This window comes from Schistocerca cancellata, chromosome 8 (genome assembly GCF_023864275.1).
Source record: "Schistocerca cancellata isolate TAMUIC-IGC-003103 chromosome 8, iqSchCanc2.1, whole genome shotgun sequence".
Taxonomy (NCBI): Eukaryota; Metazoa; Arthropoda; class Insecta; order Orthoptera; family Acrididae; genus Schistocerca; species Schistocerca cancellata.
Genome location: NC_064633.1, coordinates 104033823 through 104046497, shown reverse-complemented (window position 1 = coordinate 104046497; position 12675 = coordinate 104033823).

Here is a 12675-nt window from a genome sequence, read left to right as displayed (position 1 = left end):
TATTTTCCTATTCATTATTAAACCTTCTCCTGCATTACCCCTATTTGACTTCGTGTTTATAACCCTGTAGTCACCTGACCAGAAGTCTTGTTCCTCCTGCCACCGAACTTCACTAATTCCCACTATATCTAACTTTAACCTATCCATTTCCCTTTTTAAATTTTCTAACCTACCTGCCCGATTAAGGGATCTGACATTCCACGCTCCGATCCGTAGAACGCCAGTTTTCTTTCTCCTGATAACGACATCCTCTTGAGTAGGCCCCGCCCGGAGATCCGAATGGGGGACTATTTTACCTCCGGAATATTTTACCCAAGAGGACGCCATCATCATTTAATCATACAGTAAAGCTGCATAAAATTAGAAAAATATTCCAAATATATTATTATGGAAATGTACGTAAAATTGGATAAAAGATTATTATTAATAATCAATCAAACATTACTTTGATATATCATTGTTGAGTTGGAATTAATTTGTCATCTTAACTTCTCGTCATTTTTGTAGGCGATTCGTAATTTCCTTCAAAGCCTAGGACCATTTTGTCAATTTCCTACCACTTTTATAGACAATTTCCTGGCAATTTTTATTGTCAGTGGTGTAGTCCACAACATTAATTATGGTTATGTTACTAAAGACTAGTGATCTCAAATGAACCCTTTTGCCCAAAAGCAGTGAAGCTCTGTGACAATAATAAGCATAATCGAATTAGCTGTAATCTGATACAGCTGTCATCGACGACTTTTTTTCCCCAGAACTGGCGTGCCCTCATACTACCACGGACTCATATGATATACGTGATACGAGCAAGGCAGGGTGATGTAGTCAAGGATGAATAGGTAGTGGACCTTAGAAGATCACCTGCACATGAGCCATTTGTTATCACAACGTGACAAACCAGTTTTTAGCTGCAGTGCAGTACGTAAAACATGGCCTTCTGATCGAAAGACTACCTGTCACACCATATGCAGAGTGGTGCCATCGCCCTCGATTGGAGCCTTACAAACTCTACAGTCTGCAATCCATTCGCATCGACTTTCCTCAGGCTGATAACATTGTTGTTCTGAGGTATTATTATCGATGGCATATCCAGACGTGTCGAATTTATTGGGATTGTACATAATTATTTCGTATGGATCGCAGACTTTCATCCAGTAAATGGAACTGTCTGTATCCATATAAAGTAACTTGCGATCAGACAAGTTTGCTAACACAAACAAATTGGGGAATCGGTACATATGGAGTTTATAGAGCTCCAGAACAGACATGCTTCTTGAACAGTACTGAAACCTTAGCCATCCCCACAGTGGCTAGTCCTGAAGATTTATAATAATACACTCCTGGAAATTGAAATAAGCACACCGTGAATTCATTGTCCCAGGAAGGGGAAATTTTATTGACACATTCCTGGGGTCAGATACATCACATGATCACACTGACAGAACCACAGGCACATAGACACAGGCAACAGAGCATGCACAATGTCAGCACTAGTACAGTGTATATCCACCTTTCGCAGCAATGCAGGCTGCTATTCTCCCATGGAGACGATCGTAGAGATGCTGGATGTAGTCCTGTGGAACGGCTTGCCATGCCATTTCCACCTGGCGCCTCAGTTGGACCAGCGTTCGTGCTGGACGTGCAGACCGCGTGAGACGACGCTTCATCCAGTCCCAAACATGCTCAATGGGGGACAGATCCGGAGATCTTGCTGGCCAGGGTAGTTGACTTACACCTTCTAGAGCACGTTGGGTGGCACGGGATACATGCGGACGTGCATTGTCCTGTTGGAACAGCAAGTACCCTTGCCGGTCTAGGAATGGTAGAACGATGGGTTCGATGACGGTTTGGATGTACCGTGCACTATTCAGTGTCCCCTCGACGATCACCAGTGGTGTACGGCCAGTGTAGGAGATCGCTCCCCACACCATGATGCCGGGTGTTGGCCCTGTGTGCCTCGGTCGTATGCAGTCCTGATTGTGGCGCTCACCTGCACGGCGCCAAACACGCATACGACCATCATTGGCACCAAGGCAGAAGCGACTCTCATCGCTGAAGACGACACGTCTCCATTCGTCCCTCCATTCACGCCTGTCGCGACACCACTGGAGGCGGGCTGCACGATGTTGGGACGTGAGCGGAAGACTGCCTAACGGTGTGCGGGACCGTAGCCCAGCTTCATGGAGACGGTTGCGAATGGTCCTCGCCGATACCCCAGGAGCAACAGTGTCCCTAATTTGCTGGGAAGTGGCGGTGCGGTCCCCTACGGCACTGAGTAGGATCCTACGGTCTTGGCGTGCATCCGTGCGTCGCTGCGGTCCGGTCCCAGGTTGACGGGCACGTGCACCTTCCGCCGACCACTGGCGACAACATCGATGTACTGTGGAGACCTCACGCCCCACGTGTTGAGCAATTCGGCGGTACGTCCACCCGGCCTCCCGCATGCCCACTATACGCCCTCGCTCAAAGTCCGTCAACTGCACATACGGTTCACGTCCACGCTGTCGCGGCATGCTACCAGTGTTAAAGACTGCGATGGAGCTCCGTATGCCACGGCAAACTGGCTGACACTGACGGCGGCGGTGCACAAATGCTGCGCAGCTAACGCCATTCGACGGCCAACATCGCGGTTCCTGGTGTGTCCGCTGTGCCGTGCGTGTGATCATTGCTTGTACAGCCCTCTCGCAGTGTCCGGAGCAAGTATGGTGGGTCTGACACACCGGTGTCAATGTGTTCTTTTTTCCATTTCCAGGAGTGTATATATAATCCGTTGCGCCATAACTAAATTATTTTCGCCGTGATTTCTTACATTTTCCACGGTTTCTTCTAATAAGGAATTATTTATTCATTTATAAAAAGCCTTTCTGAAGTCACGAATTGTTACAGCACTCTTTTTGTTATTTATATCAATGTACTCCTTGAACAAGAGGCGCTGCCAGAAGAATATAATGACGATTGTTCAGATACGTTTCTTCCTCAAACTAAGCTATTGCTGGAAGTTTTCGCTGCGCAGAATGTATCTCTCATTCCCCAGCACTGTCATCAGCTTGGAACAAACCATTGCACCTTGCTCCGGACTTCAGACACAGCAGCAAGTCGCTGTGCGCATCATAAAAATGGGAAGGATATGTCAGGTCCTCCAAAGGAAATATCTTTAAGCAAACACCGAGTGGTGTAGCACTGTAGTTCCAGCGGAAATCACTGACATCGACGTCCGTATTCAAGGAGTTCCGCTTCCGGTGCTGCGGCAGTTGTCGTTTTTATATTCAAGGGCACTGACCTCCCAAGTGCTCCCTCGTTTTATTCTATGCTAATTGTGAAACGTCAGTGCAACCATGCTCTCAGCTAATCACAGGAAGTGGCCCCAATTTTGCCTGGGAATTTGCCCTTCGTTCTAAGTCCGCGCTCTGTAGTAAGAGGGTTACAGCGTGGATTTTGTTATAACAAATTAATTTTTATTTTTATTTCAGTTACATCAGTTTTGCAGTGAGAAGAACATACTACAGAGTCAAAGATGGGTGCTATTATTACAAGCTAACACGTTTTGACAGCATTCATTGACGTCATAGAATATTCAGCAAAATGCTGGTAAAAATTAACATCAGATACTTTTACATTACAGTCTATGATGTGGTAAATTCTGCAAAAATATTAGTTCTCTAGGGGAACTGTGTGTCTGACAGTGTTCTATCCTACCTAAAATGATAGCCAACATTGTCATCAGTAATGGCGACCTTCAAGTTTCATATCTTAATTAATACAATTAACAGCAAAGGATTGCTCATTTTTCGCAATTTTGCTGTAACATAGCTGATTTTTTACGCAAATATCCACTTTAAGTACGAGACAGACACCTGGGTTAGGAGAAAGCATGTCTTACACTGCCTTATATGTACATTTACATTAAATGTTCGACTGGACTCGCATTTTATCAATTCTCAGGCTGTAAGCAGAAACATACACATACAATTCCACGGAATGGGTAATATCAACAGCATTTGTTCTCTGACTAAACAGTTTTGTAGGTCGCAACTTGTCGAGAAGGTGCAATATGAAACTGCAGATGGATGTTGGTATGAAATCTGTCTCGATTGCCGTGTGAGAACCAGAGTCAATGCCATTGCGTAGTTGTTATATTACAGCAGCTGGAGAGTCATATTTTTCGCCACAGTACCGACAAATAAGCTTATTAACTAACCATGCTTGAGCGCTGCAAGGATTGTTATTTCGTAGATCTTAAGGGGAAAAGTGGTGTATCTACTGCAAAACATTATCTCTGTGCCTGTAATTTTAATTATTTAACGATGACATCAGACATTGTTGTGTAGGAGGCAGTATCACGTCTTACAGAATGCGGCTGCTCTTATCACGCTATTTTGTATGTTAAGCTTCATTTATAATAGCAGTGTTTACCCTACTCATAAGAGGAAGCCATTAATTGGGTAATGTTATCCTTGTGGCTTTTTTAGTCTTGTAGAACTCTGGTGCGGGTAAAGCGAAAATGACGTTAGCATGTACACATACAGTCCTTGACAAATGTGGCCACATTGTTCCATCGCGCTATGTTTTAAAATCACCTCCTTGCGACTCCACATTTACACTTCGATGAGTAAGAGGGGAGAAATGTAACATTTTGTACCGCGTTAAACAAATATCTAGGATTTGTCAAATAGTACCTCATTTATTAAAACAGTACGTCATTTATTACGTTTGTGAATGCCCTGGACATAACTATCTGATACATGGTATTGTCTATTTACGAACTTGTGTTCTTATATTCTTCTATATCCAGTCAGGCGTTTACAAAAAATGAAGTTCTCCGAAGAAAACTACCTTAAATTTGAAATAATATATATCACAGAATGCCAGACAAATGAAGCACAGAATCGTGAACAAGCAACCATCGAAGGAAGTTAGCCTCACATCGTATTTTCTATATTTAATGCGAGACATGAAGGAATTAGTAAGCTGGTTACTTGTTAAGAAATGGAGGCGATGTGGAAAAATTAGAACAGAGAGAGAAATAAAAAGTTTGACACTAAATATATATTTCACGTTTTTTCATGTTGTAAAAAGTTTCTAGTGCTCAATAATAAAACACGCAATGTCTATCGCATTTACTCTCCCGCTATAAAACAATGACACACTTACTTCCATTATTCAAGGACAATCATTCTTCCTTAGCCATGTCAGAAAAGCGTTGTGGCAGGAACACTTATTCGCCACCAGTTTCACAAGCATAATGTGTCTGTACGGTGCCGTTCCTTTTTCAGCTTTATTGGGAAAACTGAAAATACCGTGACAGATTTCCGAAGGGTGGCACAACTACCACCAGGTGCTATCAGCGGTGCGTAGTAACATAAGCGAGATTCCGGTTGTAGCAGGCGGTAGCAACAAACAGTTTTATGCTTCACCACAACCTGACACTTATTATCGCGATGAAACCAATCATATTTGCCCAAATACAAATTATGCGACTTGCAAAACAAAACTACGAATATTTTATCGTCAGTGCTAATGCAAGAAAGTCTATTAAAACGTCGACAGTATCAGGTTCTTAATCCTCATAAGAAAGGGGGACCTAACCCAGTTGTATTTATAAAAAGTTTTCGTGGTGTTTTACTCAAATCATGGACAGACACACAAAAGATGTAGTTTGTCGTATCACACATGCAGTATTATGGGGCCCTACGGGCATAGGAAATAATTGATCGTTGTGATTGTTACGAACAATCTGAGCATTCCCGCCGCGGTATGGGCTCCGTGCCATCAGGAACGCTTGCGAAAAGAAGTGTATAGCCCAGAATACTACAATAGAAGACAAGGAACGCTACGTAGATATTTCGAGAAACTCTTTATTGGAGTGACCCAATTTCAACAAGACACGTTATTGAATTCCGACGGCAAAGTGCCAACGCACTTGAGGAAAAAGTTTCCACATGCCTCAGTAACTGACAGGGAAGAGTTAATGCCAGTTGCAGATTTGATAGATCTGCTGCATGAGGATACGAAGTCATATAGTCATGGCAACGGGAATAATTCCAGTAAGGAAAAAGAACAGTATAATAGCCATAATAACAATCATAACCGTAACCATAATGGCAATGGTAACAGTAGATCATCACTTCAACAAAATAATTTTAAGTAAAACAATGTGAACGATGGTAATAATAGACCACCATTCATTAAGAAGAGAAAGTATGACAATAGGTTCAAAAAATGGTTCAAATGGCTCTGAGCACTATGCGACTCAACTTCTGAGGTCATCAGTCGGCTAGAACTTAGAACTAATTAAACCTAACCTAAGGACATCACACACATCCATGCCCGAGGCAGGATTCGAACCTGCGACCGTAGCGGTCACGCGGTTCCAGACGGAAGCGCCTTTAACCGCACGGCCACACCGGCCGGCTGACAATAGGTATAATCTAGGAAATAGTAATAATTGTAATAACAGTAACAACAGAATAGGTTATTGGATTGGCCAGCAATAGCACAATTGGCAACAGTATCCCATGCCACAGAACATGCATTAACAAAATCCTAACTATGGTCAAAGAACTAGTAAAAAATCCTCTAAACTTGCGATCATAGAAACAAACCAGTTCGAAAAACAAGTAATCGAAAATTATCAACCAAATACAACACATTCGACAAGCTAATGTCAACCACATTGTGCCGTCAGACTGTGGTCGATGAAGATGAAGGGGGTAATACATTAGAACACATTTATTTGATAAGGTACAAACGTTTGTCTTGAAATTACCAATACAGCAGTTCAAGTTCCCTTTGCTGCACCAGTAGGTAAAGTACCTACTATTCTAATTATTGACACAGGTGCTGCGACGAAAATATTTGACCCCGAATATTTAGAAAGAAATGTGTGAGAGGTTAAGACCTCTCACATTACTTGTTTAAAACTGTAATGTAGTATGTGCTAAGAATATTAGCTGGCAGATACAAGTAAAGATTTTAACAGGAAATGGATCATTTAAAAGCACATTCTTGGTAGTAGACAATGTGTCAACCAGTTGCATTCTGGGGATCAGCTTTTGAGAAGAGTGAGATTCAAGAATCGAGCCCTCTGCAGCGAAATGTTTTGTGACGGAGACAAGAAAGAAATGGTATTAGATTTGCTTAAAACAAAAACTAAAAATGGCATATGTTGTCAAAAAGTGAAAATCAGCTTTACAGGGACTGAGGTACCACACATATACCTAGTGATTAACCACACTGAAGTCATCCAAATCTTAAGCAATAGCACTGACATGCAAGGTGAAGTATTTGAGTCTGAGTGTTTAACTGGGGATCAACAAAACGATCTTAGTAGGTTGTTATATAAGTACTTAACAGTATTCACTGAGAAACCAGGTGTAAAAAAGAAGGATAAGTATATCTTATGCAAGTGAAACCACATTAAACATATTGCCAATCAACCTACTCCATTCCACGGACCAAGAAAGAGGCCATAAATAGTGAAATCAATAAGATGCTTCAATAATTGAAACATCTCACTTCCCTATAGCAGTACCCTACTGTCGGTCATAAAATCAGAAGGTACCATACACTTAGTGCTAGATTCAAGGGAAATAAAGAAGATTATCATACCTTTCAGGACATAATAAAAAAACTTGGAAGAACAAAACCAGAAGTTTTATGCTGTACAGTGTTTGCCTCCAATCGATTTGAGATATTCATATTGGCAGGTCTTAGTGTTGGAATAATTTTGCCAATATCCTGCAATTATTTTTTAACAGAAGACGTTATAATTTTCATGTCCTACCATTTGGTCTCAATGTTAGCGCTAGTGTATTCATAACAGCCTTAGATGCAGTTTTGAGTCCTGACACTTCCAGATAAAATAATCATCTATGTAGATGACTTCTGGTAGCTATGTCTTCTTGGAAAGAACATGTGAAGCTCCTAAAAAAAGTGTTTCAGAAGTTCATGGAAGGGAGAGTTATGGCAAACTAAACCAAATCAAAATCTATCAGAAAAAAATTAAGTTTTTGCGGCCCACTATTTCACCTCAAGGTAGTAAACCCAACAGCAAAAAGACATATACAGTGAAACATATGCCTCCTCCCTGTACAAAGAAAGAACTGAAAGTTTTCTTAGGATTAGTCTCATTTTTCTGCCGAGTCTTTTCTAATCAATTTCTTAGTAGAGAACCTTTACTCCAGTTGCTAAGCAAAAACGTAGCTCAGTGCTGTAACGATAACTGTCAAGCAGATTTTTACAAGATCAAACAGGTTCTGGTGAATGCATCCATTTTGCGTCAACCTAATATCTACAGATTTTTCCTCAGCTACAGATACTTCCTCATCAGGCCTTGGATCTTATCTCTTCAAGCTACAAGAAGATGATTCTGACATTGATATCTAAGTCATCACAACTGCAAGTAGACAGTGTCGGAATGTGGAAGAGAATACGGTGCAACAGAGCTCGAAGCACTGGCAGTGGTGTGGTCGCTAAGGAAGTTTAACTATTACGATTTTCTGTGACCATCCAGATTTAAGCTTCCTCACGAGCTGTGAATTATTGAATCAATGCTCAACATCAAGACGACATATTCCATTTCGGAAATAGTTAGGAATTCAGTATTCCGAAATCCTCAGTGTCAAAGTATGCCGAGAATACGAACATACATGCATTTCCTCTCACCACGGACAACACAGTAGCCAAAGGCCTTCACTTAGCGATCGAAAGCAGTGGCGTCTGTAAAGATTTTTCAGTGCTAACAAACAAGCAACCCTGCGTGAAATAATTCCAGAAATCAATCTGAGACGTACGACAAACGTATGCTTTAGGATAGTGCTGCAAAATGTGTTGTCAATGGACTATGGCAGCAGACGACCGACGCGAATGGCGCTGACAGCATGACATCGCTTGCAGCGTCTCTCCTGGGATCGTGACCGTATCGATTGGACCCTGTAAGACTGGAAAACAGTTGGCTGGTCAGATGAGTCCCGGTTTTAGCTGGTAAGAGCTGATGGTAGGTTTCGATTATGGCGCGCAACCCACAAAGCCTTGGATCCCAGTTGTGAAAAACGGGCTCTGCAAGCTGATGATGGCTCCGTAATTGTGTGGACTGTGTTTACATGGAATGGACTGGATCCTTTAGTCCAGCTGAGACGATCATTGACTGGAAATGGTTATGCTCAGCTACTTGGAGACCACTGGGAGTCACTCATGGGCTTCATGTTCCCAAACAACGATGTCATGTCACTGAGCAAAAATTGTTTGCGATTGGTTTGAAGAATATTATAGACAATTTGAGCGAATGATTTGGCCACCCAGAGCGCTCAACATGATACCGACGAACATTTATGAGACATAATCGAGACGTCAGTCCGTGCCCAACATCATTCACCGGCAACACTTTCGCAATTATGGACTCCTAAAGGGCGGCATGGATCAATATTTCCGCAGGAGCTTCCAACGACCTATTGAGACCATGCCACATCGCGGCGCTGCACTGCCACGGACAGAAGGAGATCCGACACGATATTAGGTGGTATCACATGAATTTTTTCGGCTCAGTAAAAGGTTTTCCTTTATGTATAGGATACCACTGCAGTTGTAAATGAAACTTAACAGACAAAATAGCGTTGTAAGATTCAAGTGGTTCAAATGGCTCTGAGCACTATGGGACTCAACTGCTGAGGTCATTAGTCCCCTAGAACTTAGAACTAGTTAAACCTAACTAACCTAAGGACATCACAAACATCGATGCCGGAGGCAGGATTCGAACCTGCGACCGTAGCGGTCTTGCGCTTCCAGACTGAAGCGCCTTTAACCGCACGGCCACTTCGGCCGGCCAGCGTTGTAAGAACAGGCATATTCTGCAAGATGTAATACCAGCTCCTATACAACAATGTCTAATGCCCTCTTTAAATAATGAAAAATATAGACAACAGATAATATTTGACAATAGATACGTCATTTTCTTTGTTAAATAAATAAATTTACGGACAACAGATAATATTTTGTAATATATACACCATTGTGTATACACGTTAAGACCGACGAAATAACATTCCTTGCAGCGCTCGACAATGCTTATTTGTCGGTACTGTGGCGAAAAATACGACTCTCCAGCTGTTGTAACATATCACTTACACAATGGCATTGGCTCTGGTTGTCACACGGCATTCGAGGCAGGTCTCATACTAATGTCCATCTGCAGTTTCACATTGCACCGTCTCGACATGCTGGAACTGCAAAAGTGGTAAGTCAGAGAGCAAACACTTTTCCTATTACCGACTCGGAGGAAATGCTTTATGTGTGTTTCTCGTGACAAGCTGAGACTTGGAAACATGCGAGTTCAGTCCAACATTTAATGTATATGAGTACATAAGGCAGTGAAAGACATGTTCCCTTGTAGCAGTGGCTTCTGTCTCGTACGTAGGGTGGATATTAGTGTAAAAAATCAGCTACAGTTATAGCAAATAGCCGAAAACAAGGCAATCATTAATTACGCCAGTTTGGCTATCAGTTTTAGGTTTAATAGCACCATGACACTCTCGCAATTCGCCTAGAGGACTAATCTTTTTGCAGAACTTACTGTCACATATAACTAGGCAGCTAATTATTTACAATGTGTGGTTATATCTGCATGCATTTTTTCTGAAAGAATGGACGTATGTACACAGCAGACAGATTCACCTGCATAAAGTGTCATGAGAGGATGTACAATGAATGCTACTTCAGTAGCCGGCCATTGTGACCGAGTGGTTCTAGGCGCTCCGGTCACGAACCGCGCTGCTGCTCCGGTGGTAGGCTCGAATTCAGCCTCGGGCATGGCTGTGTGTGATTTCCTTAGGTAGTTTAAGTAGTTCGAAGTCTAGGGGAGTGATGACCTCAGATGTTAAGTCCCATAGTGCTTAGAGCCATTTGAAGTTTTGAGTTACGTCAGTATGAAGTGCTTGTAATATTGCTGTGACGTGCGTGCAATGTCACTAGAACGCTGATGCTACATAAATGACGTCATGCGACATCGTTGTGTGTGTGATGTTGTTAACCCAATACTTTGTTTCTATTTGTGTTAATCAAAATACTAAACTTGAAGCAATTCATTAACTGTGCAAATTTGACAAGGATTGTTATGTGGGATAGCCCCGTGTTACACACACATAAACACACACACACGCGCACTCAGTTCTCTTAGAGGACTGACATTTTTGCAGAATATGCCATGACGCCGTTAATTTATAATATCAGAGTATCTAATGTTAATTTTTACCGCCCTTTGCAGAATACGGTGTGTATGAGAAAATAATTAGTTCGGCAACACTGCGAGTTTCCTGGCAATGCTGTGTCGCTCTATTAAAGAGCGATGTGTTCATCCCTTCGAGATTGCTCAGTCCGAGTTTCAGATCCATACTGTCATCACGTGTTTTTTGAGAGCGCCATCAGTGACGTTGTGTTTTTATAGCGTGTTGCAAAAGAATAGAGGAATTTAGAACAAAGTTATGCCATCAAATTTTGTGTTCAGCTTGGGGAATCCCATAAAGTTTTGTGTTGAACTTGGGGAATCTGTGAGTATGACCCACAAAAAGTTGAAATAGGTCTATGGTGAACGTTCCTTATCAAGAACACAAGTGTTTCTCTGGCACAAATCAGTTTTGGAAGGCCGATATCCCGTTGAAGATGAACGTCGCTCAGGGAGTCCTAGAACTTCAAAAACCGACGTAAACGCCGAACGTGGGCATGCACTCAGCGTTTGTTCCTACAGGACAAATTGTCTACCAAATGCTTTACAAAGACGTCCTTGAAACGTTCAGGAAACGGGTGAATAGAGTGAGACAAGACATTGCAGGCAAGTAGATGCTTCACCATGACAACGCCCTATGTCACATTGCCCCTACTATCACGAAAGTTTTGATTTCAAAAGGTATTCCTATTTGTTGCACAACCCCCCTACTCAACCGATCTGAGTCCTTGTGTCTTTTTTTCTTTTTCCTAAACTGAAAAGTGTCTTTAAAGTATATCATTCTGGGAATCTGGAAAACATTCAAAAGAATGTGACGGACATGTTGAAGGCCCTACCAGTTCAGAACTTTCAGCGCTGCTAAAAAGACTGGAAATAATGACTCCGTCGGTGTACAGCTGCCGAACGGAACTACTTTGAGGGGACCATATTTTTGTTCGAAAAAAAAATGGAAACTTTCGTAGATAAAAAATCTGTCTCTTGACTTTTCTCACACACTTCTAAGTCATGACGTTATTAAATTATAAAGTTGACATTTTGCAATTGGTTGAGAGCGAAAAGGGGAAGAAAAGGGGAGGTCAATGACCTTAAATGTAACAAGCACAATTTCCTCAGCACCAGAAAAGCTAAAGTCGGAATATGAAATTCCTAGAACACTGACACCAAGATGATGATGATGATGTTTGGTTTGTGGGGCGCTCAACTGCGTGGTTATCAGCGCCCGTACAATTTCCCAACCTTTGCTCAGTCCAATTTCGCCACTTTCCTGGATGATGATGAAATGATGAGGACAACACAAACACCCAGTCATCTCGAGGCAGGTGAAAATCCCTGACCCCGCCGGGAATCAAACACGGGACCCCGTGCTCGGGAAGCGAGAACGCTACCGCGAGACCACGAGCGGCGGACCTGACACCAAGATGTCCTAACATCAGTCCAATTTCTGGAAAGCTGACGCTGGT